Source organism: Alligator mississippiensis, chromosome 2 (assembly GCF_030867095.1).
Source record: "Alligator mississippiensis isolate rAllMis1 chromosome 2, rAllMis1, whole genome shotgun sequence".
NCBI classification, from domain to species: domain Eukaryota; kingdom Metazoa; phylum Chordata; order Crocodylia; family Alligatoridae; genus Alligator; species Alligator mississippiensis.
Window position 1 is genome coordinate 88,169,841 of NC_081825.1, and position 19,916 is coordinate 88,189,756.

Genomic DNA, 19,916 nt, shown 5'->3' on the forward strand with positions numbered 1-19,916 from the left:
ACAGGGGGCTGATCTAGGCTGGTAGCTTCCCTCTGCTGTCCCTCACCTCCTCTGGTTTACTTGTGGCTATCCTGGGGAACAGGCAGGTAAGGGGACTCTGGGTTCTTGGCCCCTACCGCCACCCCCACTGCTGTCACCAGGCTGCTGCTCTTCTTTGGGCCAAGCCCAGTCCAGAGAGCAGCAGTGGTGGCAGGGGCTGGACAGGCAGCTTCCCCTTTCCTTCCTGCTCCTCTGGGACAGCACCAGCAGCCAAAAGTAAGCCAGAGGGGTGTGTGTGTGTGTGGGGGGGGGGAGGTTAGCAGGGATCTGGGGTGTGTGGGGGGGGGGCAACAGGCTGATTCAGGCTTGTGAGGGATGGAGACAATGGGACAGCAGGCCAGTTGGAGCAGGGGGAGCAGTGGACCCAATCCAGGCCACAGGGGGAGGAGGAGTGGGTGGGGTGTTCTCACTAATGTGTAGCCTAGAGTGGCTACACAATAGTGTAACGTGACCTCGGTATCCCAGATCAGAGATTTACCTAAGGTGGAGTGGTGTAACTTTAAGCTGTTTAAAGAGTGCATAAAACTAATGGGCAATCCAGGAGTTAAGAGTTTCAGGAACCACCTAAAATGAATGGCCATCTTTATGTGTACTCCAGGTGTGTGTGGGGGGGAGGGGCATATTAATTAGAGTGGCTCTCAGGAGCCACTAATTAAAGTGTCCATAGTCCTCTCATGTATTCATCATCCCAAGCTTCAGAAGGGTGGCAGGGGCACTTTAAGTAAAGCTCATTAAACAATTGAGCATGCTCCAATGTGCTCTACTGAATATCTACAGACTCATTGTATAACAAGTAACCCCTAAAGATGATTATGCTGAAGGCTTTGTCTATATTGCAAGAGCAGTACAATGCTTGTATTGGGGATTTCCTAAACTCATGCATGCATGCTTCAAATCCAGAAAGATTCTGGTCAGCTTATTAGGAGGGTCATTCTTTTTTTGGTTACTTTTTGAGCTTGCTTAGACTATACAGCCCCCACCCATGCCAACAACTCACTATCATATTTCCAACTTTGGAACAGGTCACCAGGAGCAGGTAGACAGGGCTTTTTGGCCTGTGGCCCCAATGTAAACAGCCCTAGGTTTGACCCATAAAGCTCCTTCATCCCTAAATTTGAATTGCTCTTTCAAGCTATATTGTTCCTTCGTCAAACTTAGGCACTGGTACCCCTAAACAAAAGCATCCTTAAGATCCTAATGTTTGGCTAAGGAAACTACAATTGCTAAAATCAGGTATCTTTGAAGTCGAAGTTGAAAAATAAAAATATTAAAAGAGATTCCTATTAAATAAATCTAGATGTTGTTAGGTTTGCTGCTTATCCTAAAGCATTCTACAAGGCATTTATGGCGTAATTTTGAATAGATCAATTTAAAACTGGGAAGACTAATAACAAAATGGCAGAGCTTAGAAAAATATTTGAAGAATGTAGAGGACCGGGAAATTAGAGCTTAGACGTTTAGATTTAATCAGAGAGGCACTCTGCAAGCTTCACCAATTTCTAGTTATTAACTACAGTGCTGATCTACCTTAGCCTAATTGCTGCAGTCTGGTTTCTTTCCTGAGGAGATGCTGCCAACTCTGCACAGGTGTTTTGTTTGTTTTTTATTGTGTAAGACCAAAAAACTCTTCTTTCTGCACCAAGCTAGGAGTTACTAATGGTTTCAGTGAGGATTGGATGAACCTTCAGGCTAAAGAAATGAAGTTAAGTTCACAGTTTTGAAAAGGTATTTCATTTTTATCAAATGCTTTTTTCTTGTACTATGAGAGAGAATAGGAATGCTAGTATTACATTCTTGATACCACTCATTGTGGGTTTTTTGTGTGGCTAATCTTAAAACTAATCTTTTTAGGTGTGTGTTTATTAATTTGTAGTAGGGTTGGAGTATTGTTATAGCCATGATAGTACAGGAAGTGTTGAGAGGCAAGGTATTTTTATTATATATTTTATTAGTACCATTGCATAGTTGGGAGAGCTGTTGAGCAAGCTTTTGAGTACCTTTCCTAAAGTCTCTTTTCTTGCTTCTCTATTTTATAATTTGCCTGAATCATTCATATTTATGCTATATCTCTATAGAGACAGAGTGAGAGGAAATGAGTAGAATCTTTAATTATTGTGTAAGAATATCATCATTATTTTATGTGATGAATGTTATATCCTCACCTAGAAAAGTCAACCAAGCATTTTTAGATTGACAAAGGGGATGAACATTTGATGGGGGTAGGGAGGGAAGCACTACTCAGCAGATGGAATTTTTTTAGGTGATTTATTTTATTGGGCAGTAAAATAAATGGATTTATTGGATTTATTTATTATATCAATAAAACATTACCCAACTGATCTCTCTCTCTGTATAGTGGTGTTTCATTTTAATTGTGGAAGAACATAGTTTTTGGCTATTTGAAGAGAAAATTTGGGGTTTTATTAGAGAATGTGCAATTTTTAAGCAGGGAACACTAGGATCTCTGCTGGTGAGGCAAATGGTGAGACCTGAGCAAAGAAGTCTGCCCAGGGCCAGCACCAGGGACCTCACTGGAGGGCAGATGAGGTGGCTGACCTGGCCATTTGGGGCCAGGAGGACACTATTTGACAGTTTAAAGCTGGCCACTGCGATGAAGACATCTTCTGGGCGATAGTTGCCCAGATGGAAGAGCAGGAGCACCAGAAGACAGCAGTTACATACGAAGGCCAACTGTGGAGAGACAGCCCATTAGCAGCTGGCTTAGAAGTACAGGAGGATCTGTTGCAGTGCCTGTGCCACAGCCCAGGTGGCCGTGTGGTTCCCATCTGGGTCTGACAGGTGTGCAGCCAAGGGGCTACAGTTCCAAGGGAGCAGATGCTGTTGCAGGTGACAGCAGGTCACAGATGGCAGCAGCCCCCAGTGCCAGACTGCTGCAATGGGTAGAGGGTGCAGGGGCCACCCTAGGTTAGGGCTGCTTCAGCAGTCTAGCTGGCACAAAGGACTAGCGTCCCCAGATATCTACCGGCTGGGCCTTAGAAACTGCTGAGGGCAAGTAGCCGTGAGCTACTCACCAGGGCAGCTTTTTATTCTTCTGGGGCCAGCACAGGTGCTGACCCCAGGCTCTACCTCTCACTGGCTGAAGATCCAGGAGGAGCTGGGCAGGGTCAGTTTGCCTCAAGTGGCACAATTTGCCCCATACCAAAGCGCATGTTCAGGCACATGTGGTGAGGCACAAATCTGTGCACAAATTTGTGCTGCTGCTATTTGAACTGCTGAAAGTGCATGTGCCTGCATGTGTGGATGTGCCTATACATTGCAAACTTCAATTATATTGAAGAGCGATGTTAGACAAACTTTCTAGGACAAAGTGCCCTTCCTCAGGTCCTATGGTCACAACAAGACTTCTACTTTGCGCTCACTACATCTCCACTTGAAATATAATTCTTTCTATGCTATTGTTATGTATTTCATTTGTATAGTAGGCCAACATATCTTCAGTTGGATATGGAACCCATTGTGCTAAGATATAAAAACACATATGAAGACTATCTTAATTCTGCTGGAAAGAGTATGCATTCATGAGATTACAGCCCTGATTCAACCTCAAAAACCAAATGGAAGCCTACAGACTGAGTTTTAGTGTGGGAACCCACCTGGGTGACACTTATCACAGGACTGAGGCTTAGTTTTATATATAGACAAACAGTGGAAGCATTCTCACATGCAGGCACATGCACTTGCAGCAGCTTAAAAAGGAGTGGTACAAATTTGTGCTGGGGATTTTTGCCTCAGTGTGTGTGCCTGGACATGCACTTTGGTGTGGGGCAAGTTGTGCCACTTGGGGCAAAATGACCCTGCCCAGCTCCTCTCGGATCTCCAGCCAGGGGGAGCAACCTGTGCTGGTCCCAACAGTGTAAAAAGCTGCCCTGGCAGCTCTGGCTACTTGGTCTCGGGGCCTTCTGGGGCCCAGCCAATTGGTATCTGGGGACACTAGCCCCTTGTACCAGCTGGACGGCTGAAGCAGCCCTAACTTAGAGTTCCCTGAACTGTCTGCCCACTGCAGGAGTCTGGCAGTGGGGGCTGCTGCCTGGATATGACCTGTTACCACCTGTGACAGCATGTGGCCCCAAGGCTGCATGCATGCCAGACCCAGACAGAGATTGTACAGCTGCAGCAGAGGCTTCTGCACCTCTGGGTTAGCTGCCAGTGGGCCATGGCTGCATAGTTGGCCTTTGTGTGGCACTGCTGCCATGTGTGCCCCCACCCTGCCATCTGGGCAGCTATCGTCCATAAGATGTTCTCAGCATGCTGGCCTGCTATGAACTGTCAAAGCATGTCCTCCTGGCCCCAAATGGCCAGGAAGTCAGCCACCTAATTTGCCCTCCAGCTGGGTCCCAGGTGCTAGCCCTGAACAGGTTCCTCTGCCTGGGTCCTGCCATTTGCCTCACTAGCAGGAATTCTGGTGTTCCCTACTTAAAAACTGCAAATTCTCTGATAAAAAAATCCCAAATTCACTTTTTGAAATTCCCCCAAATCCATGTTCTTTCACATTTAAAACAAAAGACTATATATAGAGAGAGAGGAGAGAGAGAGATCAGTTGGGCAATGTTTTATTGATATATTTACAATTTTAAAGCCATTTGGAAGCATACCAGTGTCTCTATCATCATAATAAAATAATATTCTAAATATCTATATGCTTTGATGTTGCTTTTGGCTTTCTTATCATAGAAAAATTAGAGCTCCCCTAACCCCTTCACTAACCAGGATGTGGGGACAGCTGTCCCTGCCAGCAGGTCTCATCCTGTCTGGCAGCTTGGCACTCTGAATGTGTGATGGGAGGACATGAGGTTTGCAGGAGAGGGGTGGGAAGAGGTGTGAGCGGGCTGTGTGGGTGGGGTTTGCAGGAGGGGGTGGGGGGATGTGGGGTGGTATGGGGGATTTGTGGAGGGGCTGCCACACACCTGCCGCCCCCCCCCCCAATGCCAGCCAGGCTGTACCACTGGCAGCACTGCCAGACCCACAGTCTGTGTGGGGAGAACGTGCAAACACAGCATGGCCTGCTAGTGCACCTTTGCACAGGACTGGAAGGTGCGGCTGCCATCCAAAGGCGTGTGTTAGCTGTGTGGGCTGGGCCGGGTCATGTCAGGCCAGCCGGGCCTGTTTTTCATGAGGGTTAGGGGGCAATGCACCATGGTCCATTGTAGGGGCAGTGCTGCGGCTGTGCATCACTGCCTCACCCTCATGGAGAAACTGCCCAGTGTGACCCGGTCCCACTGGGTCCATTCTCCCTGCACAGACCATGAGTCTAGCAGCAGTGCTGCCAGCATGGCCGGGCTGGCTGCCAGCACTGGGTGTGGGGGGATGTGCACTTTGTGGGTGGGTTTGTGGAGGGGCTCGAGTGGGGCCTGCCACATGCCTGCCTCCCCACTTGCCCCCCCAAGGCACCGGCACATCAGCGGTGCGGCTCTGTGTGATGAGGACTCTGCGCTGAATAGATCCAGCCCAACCCAGCCCGGCCCGGCCCACTCGTGCACGGCTTTCTCACTCCTGTCCAAAGCCATGTACTAGTGGGCCGAGCTGGTCTGATCCTGTTCAGCACGTACAGAGCCCATGTCGGGCAGTGCCGTGCCAGCATGGGCTCTGCCTGCAGCCAGGCCAGAGCCATGCTGGCTGCTGCCGCCAGCACTACTGGGGGCGGGTGGGGGGGCAGGTGTGTGGCAGCCCCTGCTCAAGCCCCTCCACAAACTTGCTGACAGACCACACCCCTGCTACTCCTCACACTCCCCATATCCCCCCAACACTTCTCTCACAAACCCCCACCCATAACCACCCCCTACCCCCATGTCCCTAACTTACCTGGGACAGCACCTGGGTCCTGGTCATGCCGCAGCACAGGAAACATTTTTTTGCTTGCAGCGTGCCTCTTGTGGCATCTCAGACTGGTTTGAGATGCTACAAGAGGCATGTGCGTGCTTGTCTGGATGCACCCAGTCGGGATAAAGAAAAATAGAGGTAACAACATGAAGTATACATGACTGGACAGATTATCAGTAGGTGTGACTTGATGGTTCCAAAATTCTATTTAGAATATTTATAAATGCTTTATTTCTTGGCTAGAAGAAGTAAATGATTATAACCAAGAACGCTTATAATTCAAGTGTTATTTATTAGAGGTAGAAAAGTAGCGAAAATCTAGCTATTGCCAATTTGTTGTTTCTTTAAGTGTAAGGTATGAGTGCTAACCAAACACTTCATTCATCTTGGTTTAATTTTTTAAAAATCGTTGTGTGTGTGATTTTTTTTTTTTACTTCTGTCTGAAATTAATTTAGATAATTGAAATGGGTAATTTAATGATATGTCTGAAGCTTCCTTGCACTATTGGAAAAGTAGTTTGCTAGAATATAATTATAAGAGTAATCTGAAAATCTTTAATAATAAAGATTTATAAAATGTAAGACAATTATGCTAATTTATCAGAGAAAAAAATCATTATTGCTTTTATTAGAACAGATGCTATCTCCAAATTTCCATAATTTACTCAAGGGAAATTTCTCCTTCTAGTTTTGCACTGCATACTACTTATCTGCAGTGCGGGTTTCTGTTACATATTCTACACTTGTTCAAAATCCCCAGAGATCTGCACTGCATATTTCCAGAAGATACTCTTGCCCTGAATGGTGTCAGTGTTCTTATATTTTTGAGAGAGATTCTTAGTGCTAAATGATAAAAATAAAAGAAAGCTAACTTTATTGAGCTTTACTGGGTATGCTAAAAAGACTATGTTGATCTCCTGTGTGTTATGAGTCTGATGCTGTAACATTCTGGTGAACTACCTGGTTTTCTGGTAATGGACTTAGTTCAGCTGAGATGTACCTATTCATAATTCAGGTCACTTAACTTGCTTTAACATAGTTATAGCCCAATACAGTAGAAGATAATATAAATGTAAAAACTGAAGACAGGTTTATGTTGATGCATGCTCTCAAACTGTTCTGAATTTTAAATGTTGACAGCAGATTATCACATGCAAGGGTATTATTTAGCTACTGTGAAATTCCTTACTCAGCTTCAGTTAGATTTTTTTCCAGTTATGTGCTAATGTAAACAAAACCTAGTAGTCAATGCCAGCAGAGTGTTTTGAATTTCAAGTTTGGAAAAGCATTGTACACTATACTAAAATCTGCAGGTATACAGGGCGTCAGAGCTGTAGTGCTCCATCAGTTATCCTTACAGAAAACTAATCTCCATCACTTATTTTAGTGCAAGTTCCAGGCATAAAAATTACAAACATCATGTTGGCGATTAGTTGCTACTATATTAGTTTTCTGGAAATATATAAGGTTTGTTGAGAAGAAATATGTACTGTTCAGTTCCTCTGCTTTTTTGAGTGCTTTTCATAAAAGACTATACAATACTTTCTGTCTGCTTGGACATTTCACCATCATAGAATGAGACTTGTTTGTGCTCTCTATTTTGAGTAGTGTATTTTTTTAACAAGTAAGCCTTTATAGTTTCATAGTTTGTAGGGTTGGAAGGGACCTTGACAGATCATCAAGTCCGACCCCCTGCCATGGCAGGAAAGAGCACTGGGGTCAAACGACCCCAGCAAGGTGTTCATCTAGCCTCCTTATGTATTGTATAATATTTTTTGGGTAGGACTTTAAGCTGATTGCAATACCAGAGGACAAAAATAACAACTACAGTACTGTATATGTGTTGATAGTGTAACGAGGCTAGTAGTTGAACAGCAATGTTTATGTAATGTTAACTGGATTAATGTGGTGGGCAACTCAAAGACAGTTATTGTGGGACAGAATTTTAAAGGTCTTTAAGCATCTGTTGAAATCTTTTAACATCCACCCTATAAAAGGCAATTAAGTGTTTCTTGGAATCCTAATAGATCCATGTATTTAGACAACTAAAAGCATAATTATTTGAAAATCTGCCCTTCAAGGATTATAACTAAAATTGAATTACAGCACATTTGGTCTTTTTTGACCATATTCCTGCTGAAGTTATGCAACTTTTAAAAAAATCTGCTACATTTGTCTGCTGCCACCTATGTTCTGACTAAGAGAGAAAGTTACCTATTGGTACTGGCAGAGAGGAAGCACAGCTCTCGGGCTGAATGGTGGATAAATTATGAACATAACTAAAAAAATTTAAGTTCTCAGGCTTATAGGCAAGCAGCTTTTCAAACTAGGTTTGTCAGCCTTTCCCTCCTCCTCTCTCTCCTGAAGGCTAAAATTCAGAGGTAGCTGAATTTCAAGGTAACTTCTTCTGTAGGCTTGAGGGTAGAACAGACTGCCTTTCCTTACTATTGAAGCTTATCTTTTATAATTCTCTTAGTCCAGAAATCCCCAAATCTCCAATCCTAAAGAGAGCTGCTGGAGGAAGTGTGACCCCATCTTCTGGAAGAGTTTGTGCTCTGGTAGTAAAGCTGAGTAACCTTGTTGGTATGCTGTATCTCTTTTACTCAAGCCTCAGTGCATTCATTGATTCATAGCATTTCTGAGCAAAAAATGTCCTTCTAAATGTATGTTTCTGTAATTTTTTATTCTAAGATTAGCTCTTAATGATGAATATGTATAACAGTTAAGTGTTAGACATAGTGGTTTTTTCATCCTGCAGAATCTTTTCGCATTAGCTAACCCATTACAATATACCACAAGGTAGGTAAGTGAACTATATCTCAAGTGGCTTTTAACCTGAATCTAAAATTATTCAGGGATTACAAGTTTACAAAAAGTTAAATCCAATAATTAAGTGGCACTCAGGATCCAAACCTTGGTGGTTCATCTAGTTCTACTAGTTCCCTGTGACTGAGAAAAAACTATGAAACGGATATTAAGTTTAAAATGGCCCCTCCCTCACCACAAGCCACAAAGCACCTCTACATTGTGTAGACTTCATCTACTCTTGGGTACATCTATATTACAATCCAAAAAGCATGGCTGCAATTTATACAGACATACCACAGTTGGCTAGTTTAGAACTGTCCCAGGTACTAGTAACCATGCAGTTGCTGTGGCATGGACCTCAGTTGTTGACTATTCATTGAAAATCCTGGACAGACTTGTAGGGGCTGCATTTAAGATGTTTCTGTTACAACTACATTTCTATCAGTATCTGAGTTAGCTAGTTTAGAGTTGGCTTATGTACACAGACTGCAGTCACACCTTTCAATTCAATTGTAGGCATAGGCTACCTGTTTGTTGATATGTTAGCTTAAGCTAGGATAAAATAACTTGGACTTTGCTTTTTATGCTTTAAAAATGACTGACACCTATTATTTCCTAAATTTACCTGAATGCCTGGTTAAAATGCTAGTCTTGCTTTTTTGTTTTACTTTCATTTCAAGACTGCATTACATTCCCACTGCTGCAGTTGTTAAAATGCTTAGATGAATAGAAGTGATGAGTTCAGAAAAAATGGAGATGAAAGCCATGATTGCTTTCCAGCCGTAAGCCATATGAAAGCAAATTCTTAAAACAAAGAGATCACAATGGCTCTTTTCATCCTCTGAGGCTTGTTCTAGGATTCCAAAATATTAACTGAATGATGACTTGCTGTGATCCCTGAGCATTAGGAGGAATAATAAAACTTTACAGTCATGCTTTTGTTCCAGTATTTTGCAAAATAATTGTAAAAAAAAAAATAAAGTTCTCAACATAGTACAACTATCTGATACTAAAGATGATGGAGAAATGTAGATAAATGGTGAAGGCATATCAAGATTGTTTTAACTAGCAGATCAAGAAATTATCAATAGATTTATTTCTGTTTTTAAAATATCTAAGTACAATAGTTTTGTTGAATTCTTTTGTTACTGGTAGTTATTCATCCCTAATCATTACAGCAGCTATTATGCATATTTTATAACTGATTACATCATAACTTAAATCAGTTTCACATAATCTCCATGGTCATAGGCTGTTGTCATAACAGTTTGCTTACACTGGTTATTCATCACTAGATATATCTGGCTAAATAATGAATCTCTATTAGGGTCTTTCCTGTGTAGCCTGGAGGGTCTTTGCTTTACTTGTTTCTATTTGGGAATGTTTTGGGAGCTTGTTCAGCTTGATCAGATAAGCAAAATAGTCCTCTTCTTCTCCTCCTTCCTCTTCAATATCATGCTCCATGAATTGAATAGAATGTGTATACCTGGTAATAAATTTATTTAACATAATTTGATCATCCACAAGAATGAAAACACATTATTTTATACAGACATTTATTAGCTATAAGAAAATCATGAAAAATGGAGCTAAGTCAAATTGGAAATGTTAACTACTAGCAAGAGCCTGTGGGTAGTAATTGAATGGCTTATCACATTTCTTAGTGTTCTGATTATATGGAAACATTTGTGAATTGCCTCTTGACTGTTTCACAATACATTTGCATTATCTTTCCTCCTTTATAATGTCATATAGACCATTTTAAAGTTTTACATAGGCTACTTATATGTGTTACTTTCACATACACTCCATAAATAATACATTTTTAACATTTTCTGAGCCATAAGCAGGGAGTTATCGTTTGACTAATTAGTTCTCCACTGATCTCCATCAAACAGTCTGAATACCAACACTGCTCTCTGGACCAGGCTGGAAACTTCTGGACTAGGCTCAGCAAAATGATGCTGGAAAAAAAATCTATTAAATTTATGTGCAAAGCCAGAGATTTAAGATTAGAATCTGGCATTTTCATTAAATTAATCTTTAGGGTTAAAAAAATTAAAGAGGAAAGTCTTTACTATCCCCTTACTGCCTCCTAATCTTTAATTGATAATTAGAGTTGAATGAGTGTTTTACTTGCTTTTTGCCAAAACAGTTTGTGACAAAATTAAAAATGTGCTGTCTCATTACTTCCTGGGAAACAAATTGGACAAATCCTGCTGTAGTTGAGATAAGCGATTCTGGAGGGATGGAAAGAGTGTCTAAAGATAAATAAAATATAGTCACAAATATTTTAAAGTTTGTTAAAATGATCACAAAGAACAGTGTTTACATTTCCTTATAGGTTTCAAAGTAAAGAAAACAGCTTTAGTTCCTCCTCCCCCTATCTTTTACATTTTGTTTCAGTGAATCAATGATAATTTGGAAGAATGAATTCCATGCAACTCGGTGCTTGACAATTAGTGCCTAATAAGCAGGGATCCTGGTTTTCTCTGATTAAAAATTGAAAATTCTCTGATTAAAAACCCAAAATCCATGATAAAAATTAAAAGCCCCCCACAGCCCCCCCAGTGCTGCTGGTGCCCTGCACTCCCCCCCACAGTTTCAACAGCCCTCTTGATGCCCCTCACAACAGCCCCCACAGACACACAGGCACAGACATGCAGACACAGACACTGACACCCACCCCAGCAGGTAAGTGTGTTTGGGGGGAAGGGGCAGGGCAGGGTGGGGGAAAGGGAAGGTGCTGGGAGGGTAGATCAAGAAGTGGGGGAGTGTGCCCCTGTGCCCACTGCCAGGAGCAGGGCCAGGGGGTGAGGGCAGGGGTGCCACTCTGTGGGCCACACATGTGCCAATCAGCCTGACAGGAGGTTCACACACGGAGGCCCCCACCACAACTATGCCACTGCACCCTGCACTACCATCCCATAGCCACCTGCATGGCTTTGTGGGCAAGTGGTTAAGAGCGTGGCAGCAGCAGTGTGATGGCAACCACCGTGTGCAGGTCATATATGTACTGCCCAGCTGGGAGGTGGAAAGGGGGACTTGCATACAGCGGCTGCCACTGCACCACTGTTTATGCCCCACAACCAGCTGCACGGCTCTGCGGTGCTGTGGGGTGGTGGTGGCTGTGTGCTGGCTGGCAGACCTTTGCAGGCAAGTGCTGCCATCACAGAGCCGTGCCCTTTGCTCCTGGATCCTAGAGGTAACTGGGGCTTGGGGGCTGTGGGGCAGGGCTGGGGAAGATGGTTGGGGGCTGAGGAAGTGGGGGTGCTGCCAGCTCCATGCAGCACACTGCAGCCAGAAGCAAGGGCAGGGGTGCCCCTCTGCGGAGGCTTTGTGGGCAAGTGATGTGGGGCCCAGTGTGGTGATGCCTGCCACGTGCAGGCCACACACATGCTGCCCAGCCAGCTGCCTAGGGAAGGGAGAGGAACGGCAGTGAGGGATGGTGGCTGGGGGTGCAGGGGAGCTCACATGCAGCAGCTGCTGCTGCTTACCTGTGGGGCCATGCCAGCAGTGATGGCTGCTGCTTACAAAACCTCCCTCTGCTGCCACAGAGCCATGCCTGGAGCTGAGTGGCTGGCCACAGGGGGCAGTGGCAGTGTGGTGGCAGCTGGGTGGCATGCAGCCATCCCTACTACCATCCCACGCTGTGTGGCGGCCATGGCTGCCACCACACTGCCACTGTGCGGCAGCCATAGAGCTCCAGGCACCGCTCCGCAGTGGCAGCGGGAGGTTTTATACACAGCAGCCATCACTGCTGGCACACAGCAGCCACTACTGCTTACTTGTGGGGCAGCTCGGGCCAGCAGTGATAGCTGCTGCATACAAAACCTCCCACTGCTACTGCGGAGCCATGCTCAGAGCTGTACAGCTGGCCGCACGGTGGCAGCAGGAGTGTGGTGGTGGCCGTGGCTGCTGCATGGTGTGGGATGGTGGTGGGGATGGCTGTGTGCCACCCGGCTGCCACCACACTGCCGCTGCCCCCTATGGCCAGCCACACAGCTCTGGGCATGGCTCCGTGGTGGTGTGGAGAGGTTTTGTAGGCAGCAGCCATCACTGCTGGTATGGCCCTACAGCAGAGGCCGCCACGTGCGAGCCCCTCCCATCCCCCAGCCACCATCCCATGCCGCTGCTGCAGAGCTGGCCACAGAGCTGTGCAGCCAGCTACATGCAAACCTCCTCCTTCCCCTCCCCTGGGCAGGTGGCTGGGTGGTGTGTGTGCAGCCCGCACATGGCAGGCATCACCACACTGTGCCCCACATCGCTTGCCTGCAAACTCCCCTGCAGAGGGGCACCCCTGCCCTCACCCCCAGCCCTACTCCCAGCTGTGGCATGCTGCTTGGGGCCAGCAGCACCCCACACTCCCTCAGCCCCCACCCATCTTCCCCAGCCCTGCCCCAGAGCCACACTTATCTCTAGGCTCCAGGGCAAAGGGCAAGTCTGAGCCTGTGCCCAGCCTTGTCTGACTCAAAGGCTCAGGCTCCAGCCTTCCCCCTCTCTCTCCGGGCAGGGCTGGGGGTTTCCCGCTTTTTCTGCAATCAACTCTTGCAGGTTGAAGCTGTGCCAGCCTGCAAGAGCTCTTTGCAAAAGTGGAGAGAATCTGTGGATTTCTCTGCTAAAAGGAAAATCCATGTTTTCTCCAGTTAAAAACAGGGAACCCATGGTCTTCTCCATTTTTCCATGGGAAATGGAAAACCCGGATCCCTGCTAATAAGGTACCACTGTTCAATCAAACTTACTTTCAGGAGAAAACTTCTTTCAGTCACTAATGTTATGGAGAGATATGACCCATGAATCAATTCAGCTCCTCTAAAAGCAGTAGATAAATTTCAGTGACTTAACTATGAGTAGATTAGAATCCCTAATATAATTTTGTTTAGTTCAGCTAAAGTGACTCATTATGTTCTATCAAAACTTAATCATTTTCAGAAGTTTACATTTCTCCCAGCAAGTGAGTATTTGTAGTTATCTTTATGTAGAACTGAGTAATATCCTATCTTCTACCACCACATATTCACCTGCAATTAAACACAAATAACCATCAGCTCTTATAATAAGATTAAAAATCTGAATTATAATGATTAAATCCTTATAAAGTGTCTTCATTTTCTTATGTCAATTAAATTTGCCTATAGGAATTGTTGGTGATTTTAACTTGCAACTGTATTGGTATAACTAATTAACTTGGATGGTATCTTTTCATAATTTATTTAAATAGAACATGAATTAAAAATTACTAACAGCAGAACTGTTTTTATGACTACCACTATATGAACTTGAGAACAATCTGCCAATGACAAATTTACTAGTCAGCTGCAATAACATTTTATGTTATGTTATTTTATTTTTAAAGTCCATCTGAATTTCAGAGTTTTTTTCAGTTTACAAGAACAGAACATATTTCTTGGTGCACTTACACTAGAATTTTTTAAAATGGTGTTTTGGCTGCCTAAGTAGCATCTAAACATCTTAAAAGGAATCTGATTTTTAAATTTCCCGACCCCTGTACAGTGTCTCAGGTGGGTGCTTGAAAAAAACATTTAGTCACTAGTTACTTCTAAAAATACTTTCTTGTTTTCATATTGAACTTATTTTCCTGGTAACCCAATAAGATCATCTGAGGTCCCACTAGGCAGGCTGCAGAAAGGTTCTTTCTTTCCTATATTTCAAATGGCTTCAATTTACAAACCTCTCATTCGTCTGCCTAATGACTTACATATCAGACAAGTAAATTGCTCCACATGCAAAATACCAGGGTAACCACTCATTCTAATTTCAGAGATGTGGGTGCTTAATTGCTGTATGTCTCAGATTTACTACTGATGTTATATACAAAGACATGACAAACTGTCTGTAATCCAACATATGTAGGAATGAATACTGTGGTACCTGAGAGAAGTTGGGCTTGTAGGCTGTAACATAGTCAGCTACAAATGGTGATGATTCAGTCTGTGAGAATTAGTAACTTATGGGTGGAATGGCTTTAGTTACAATTCAGCCACTGCTGAGTCTGCAGTGAAGTGCAATTCAACTACCTGATCTTGGGGCCTCTACAAGGAACCTGGCCAGGTGAAACAACTCAGCTGAATTTCATCCCCTGGAACTGTGACCCTAAAGCTAAGTACAGACAATCAAAAAGCCCAAGGCTGAATTGATTAAATCTCTGGAGGTTAGTCTAAGCTATGTAGATTGAACTGATAAGCAAATGAACAGACATTCATTTTTTATTCCAGAAATGCAGCCACATTCCTGCAGTGGCCCAGGCCAGAAGCTTGGGGATGCTAGAGCATGCCTCCCTGCTCCACTGGAGCAGACAGTTTGAGCCAAGGGAGGGAATTTGCTGGGAGGTGCAAAGCATCCTGGGATGCTGAGGGACTGTGTGTTAACTTGAATCTGGAGGGTACTGGGAAAGGAGTTCAATAAACCAATTTAACCTAAATCAGTTCAGTCTGATACTACATCTGTCCAGGTTTATCTTAAATCTGTTTTGGCCATTTTTAAAGTGGTTTATGTGCACTAAACTTATGTTGCATTACAGATTTGAACTTGTTTCTAATCACTTATATTGGTTTATGGGTAATTTCTGTCCCTAGCCTAAAAGAACCATATTTACTACCAGTACTTCGATTGGTCAAATGCCAGAACTGGAAAAGGACATCCTACTGTTTAAATGTGGGACTGGAAGGAACTTCTTGTGTTGTTGAGTCCTTAAAACCATAGGCAATTACAAAACAGATATAGGGTTTATCTTGGAGCTGATTCTCGTGGGCTTTGATTTCCACCAAAGGTGCAGGGATAGTCAGTAACACATATAGCTTGAATGACAGTTAACTTAAACTAGTCCCAGTTGTCCTGGGGTAGTGTTAATTTGGATACTTTGGTGTAAGAGAGATGTGGGAGCCAGGATGGTCTATACATTATACAAGAGGGCCTATGTTAAGGAGATATCTTTTATTGGACAAACTATGGAGTTGGGATACAGTTAGACAAGCTTTCAAATGCAAGATATTCTTCATGACCGGGTCCCTGATCACAGGAACAACAGGCACTGCCTAATGGAAAAAAACAGCAGAGGGGAGGGGCTGAGAGCAATTCTTGGGGTAGCAGACACAATTAGTAGAGGAAACACTGATTATTGGGAGATCAAGGCCTATCAAAAGGCCAGAAGGTTATTGTCACAGGTGTTTAACATGGGATAGTGGGCTTACCTCTCTGTAGGGACCCTGGAAGAAAGGTTTTGTCTTGAGAGAAATCCATCTGTTTTTAGCTTCTCTCTTCAAAGAGTCCTAAAACTCATTAACTCCAACCTATATACTAAAGTCACAAAGCACTATATGAATACAAAATAAAAAATATCCCATACTATACCAGAGGTAAAAAAGCATGGGTGACAAGACATCCTGGCACTGCAATGGTGAATAGGTACTCTGGTAAGCCAGAGTATTGCCAAGTCTATCTAGAAAGTTGTTTACTTTGACCTTTGGTAAATCCTCTGGATATTTTATTTGTAAGATAATGCTATTTTTTTTCCTGCCAGGAGAATCATATATATTGTATCTTCTAAAACAGGAATAAAACCAGGTTTTCACCTCGTCTAATATTTATTTAGGCCTAGAGGTATTTGAAATTTGCTACATAAGTTAGCTTGCTTTTTCTTTCAAAAAAAAAAAAGGCCCACAGAGGGATGAAAGTTACTAGAGAAGCCGCAGCCAAGGGACCTCACATTATTGCTGAAATTCAAATTATGAACAACTAAAGTTTGGGCTATTTCATATTCTACAAGCATAAAGAGAGGTTTTGTGCTTTCAGAACCTTGTGGAATTGTCAAAGCTGAAAGTATTTAGTGTTAGGAGGAATGAAAGCCTGTGACAATTAGTCAATACTGTAATAACACCATAATAAAGTCAGCTTGGGGGTGGAGGAAGCGGGGGAGGGTGTGAAATAGCTGTAGTACAAATGAAATCTTCTGTCTCAAGTCTGACCCGAAATCAGCAAGTCCTTTGTCTGAGGAATGCCTTATGGTATTCAGTGTTTTCATCATTAAGTAAGGCAGTATGTTTGCTAATTCCCATTTGGGCAATGATGATATCTGTTTGATCTTCATTCTTTTTATGGCTAAACTGTTTACTCTTGTTGTAAGGCTATTTGAATGAATAATGCCATCTGCTCATATTGGCTTATGAGTCAGATATTTTTACTTACAGCAAAGACACCCTTGAAGAATTCATTTTCTGGTAAAATGAAACACTGCAAACGGTAAAGTGCACAGAAGGTCTGCGGCATGTATTTTAGATTCAGTCCTATGAGGAACTGAGAACTGCTTGTGACCTGCTAAGTCCTTCCATATCCCAGTGAAACTCATTTGCACTTAAGGCCTCTCCAGACTTCAGTGGGGACTCAGCATTGTGTAGGCAGGCCCAGGTCCTTGTTTAAAATAGTAATAATAAAATAAATCTGTGAAACTTAACAAGTATGAAGACTGATATAAATATCTAAAAACAGACATATTGATTTGAAATTTGTTCAGATCTTTGCCTTAGAATTTGAGTTGAAAATCATAAAAACAGATTTTTCTGATTCAACTGATCTGGTTCTTGTACTGAGTTTATGAAGTACTGAGTTTGTGACTTTATCTTCTGGTAGTGCATAAAGCAAACTGACTAGCATCTTCCTCTGCGTGTGGCATTTGTCTCTGAAAAAATCATAAAATCATAGAAAATGAGGGTTGGAAGGGACCTTAGGTCATCTAGTCCAACCCCCTGTTGAAAGCAGGACAAGCCCCAACTGTATCATCCCAGCCAAAGCTCTGTCTAGCCAGATTTTGAAAACCCACAAGGACAGAGTTTCCACTACCTCTCTGGGTAACCTGTTCCAGTGCTTTACTACCCTCGTAGTGAGAAAATTCTTCCTAATGTCTAACTTAAACTTCCCTTGCTGCAACTTGAAACCGTTGCTCCTTGTTCTGTTATTTGCTTCATTCTCGTTCAAACCCTGCTTCAGGTAGTTGAAGGCTGCTATTAAGTCTTCTTTTCTCTAGACTAAATACGCTTAGCTCCCCCAGGGAGAATTGTATTTGCATTGAAGTATATTGTTTCAGTAGGGTTTTTTGTTTGCTTGTGTCCTTGAAAATGAGTAACTAATGCTAGGGGTTTATGTACTACTTGCTGTATATTAACAATGTTAGAATAGACAACGTCAAAGAAACAAGCCTTGTTCTTTATGAAGGAAATGGTGATATCTTTGATGTTCTCTATTTTTATGAGTTCATGCTACAGTTTCAGGCCAAGCTCTGTTTCCAGTGAAAACAAGCTTTATCTTTGTGACAAGAGCATGTTCCAAGCCTGGTGCTAGTACAGCCTCACCCTTGTCTCTGGGCAAAGCGCCCACCTTATTCACCTGCCACACCTTTTTGATAAATGATTGTGATGTTAAATAGGCAGGAGTCGGCCCTTTGTGCACCCAAATGATAGTGGGCAATAAGTACGCACTCCTACCATTCCTACATGTGTCCCATGCCTCACTGATGTTTCCTCCAGGTAGATAGCACTAGGACCTAAGCTCCGGAGTCTCGCATGGGATGCATTCCCCACTGGAGCTTGAGGTCCCAGTGCCCTCACAGATGTTATCTCCAGTGACTTGAACTGGGTTCTTCCTTTAGGTAGACAAACATACACAAACACACACTGGGCTCCTGGCCCCATGTAGTGGGCCCTCGGTTCCCCCTCACTGGGTCTCCACACTGCCCCCTCACTGGGGCTCCTCTGGGGTCTTCCACCCCTTGGGGCTCAGGTGGCTGTAGCCATTCCTGGCCCCCTAACCATGAGGCCTTACACCCTGTTAGGCTCAGTTGGCCACAGCTGTGCCTGACCCCCTCTCAGGGCCTCTGCAACCTCGGGTCTCATGGGGAGCCTGGGTGCTGCTCCTGGTCCCTCCACTGACCTGGGCCCTGCTTCATGACTCCCATGAGCCTGGGCTCCTCCTGTGTAGATTGAACCCACCAGGGATGTGGGGGCTGGGGTTTTCAGGCACCCTCCTCACCTTTCACCAGGGAGGTTGTAGCAGGAACTGAATTAAATTAGTTGATGTTAACATAGAGTGTAATAATAGTGAAATGTAACCATGTTAGTCTTGTCCTGTAAACAACTTGAAAACTCCATTTTGTATCTTTCTGCTTAACGTAAGTGAATGGACTCTGCATAGGCTTTATGTATGACTGTGTGTAAAAGGGTGAATGGTGAGAGAATGACACAGAGATGCGAGAAAAAGACTTAACTGTTTATGTAAGCAACAAGGCACCAAATGTAAGTGACCAGTCAGTAAACTAATTAATGAATACCTGGCCCTTTCAGGCCTAGGGCACAAAGGAGATAACGAGGAGAAGGAATGCACCCATCCTGCCAGATGGGCAGCAAGAACACTCCAAGGCTGAGATACCAACTTTGATGACCAAACTGACCTTGGGCTGAGATAAGCTGAAGATGGAGAAGAACAACCACAAAAACAGAAGCTGGGTATGGAAAAACCCCAAAGCACTAAAACAAAGGATGCCAATCCCTATAAAAGAGAATTTTGAGAACGCCAAGTTGGGTGAGTCTCTCTCTCAACTGCTGCTTCATTGGAGCACAGACACGTCTGTTTCACCCCACACCAAGCTATTATCTACAGGATCTTTCTATCAATCACCCTACCTGCTATCTGCATCTTCTCTCAATAAGGTCTGGGCTGGCCACCCAGTGCCATTATTGAACAACTACTGCTGATAACTATAATGTCTGAATGGAACAGTTGTTTTGTGTTTGTGTGTGCCTCTGTATAAGTTTTGTGCATGATGATTTGTGTGTGTCTATATAAGTGGTGTGTCCGAACCTCTATGTCTACTTCATGTAATCAATAAATGTGGCATTTTGCCTTATTCCCCTTCATAAGGTCTCACTTGTAATTTGAGCAATTGGCAATTTGTGTAACAAGGTAACTGGCCTGGCATTTCTGGGGAGCTACCCTGCCATAGTTAGCTCCACCAGGCCACCCTTCCCCGACAGGGTGCAGTTTCAAGTCATACCCGGGACCGATGAGGCCTCCTTCTTCCCCATATCCTCATCCTTTACCTCCAAGGTGTTCCAGGAACAGCTCAGCCCGATATCACCTTCTTGGCTGCTTAATCCAGACTACTGCCTTTCTGGCTTAGTTTGAAAATAGCCATTGCAATTAGCCACCTGGCAGCTGCCTGC

At 43.8% G+C, this 19,916-nt stretch overlaps 1 long non-coding RNA gene across 1 annotated transcript in view; it reads left to right on the top strand.

Annotated features, from left to right (window-relative positions):
- Positions 1-19,581, top strand: part of LOC132248338 (uncharacterized) — a 90,585-nt gene extending 71,004 nt beyond the window's left edge. The window contains exon 3 of the long non-coding RNA XR_009459512.1: positions 19,038-19,581. This is a non-coding gene — a long non-coding RNA (uncharacterized LOC132248338). The remainder of the gene's footprint in view (positions 1-19,037) is intronic.
- Positions 19,582-19,916: the final 335 nt, after the last annotated feature.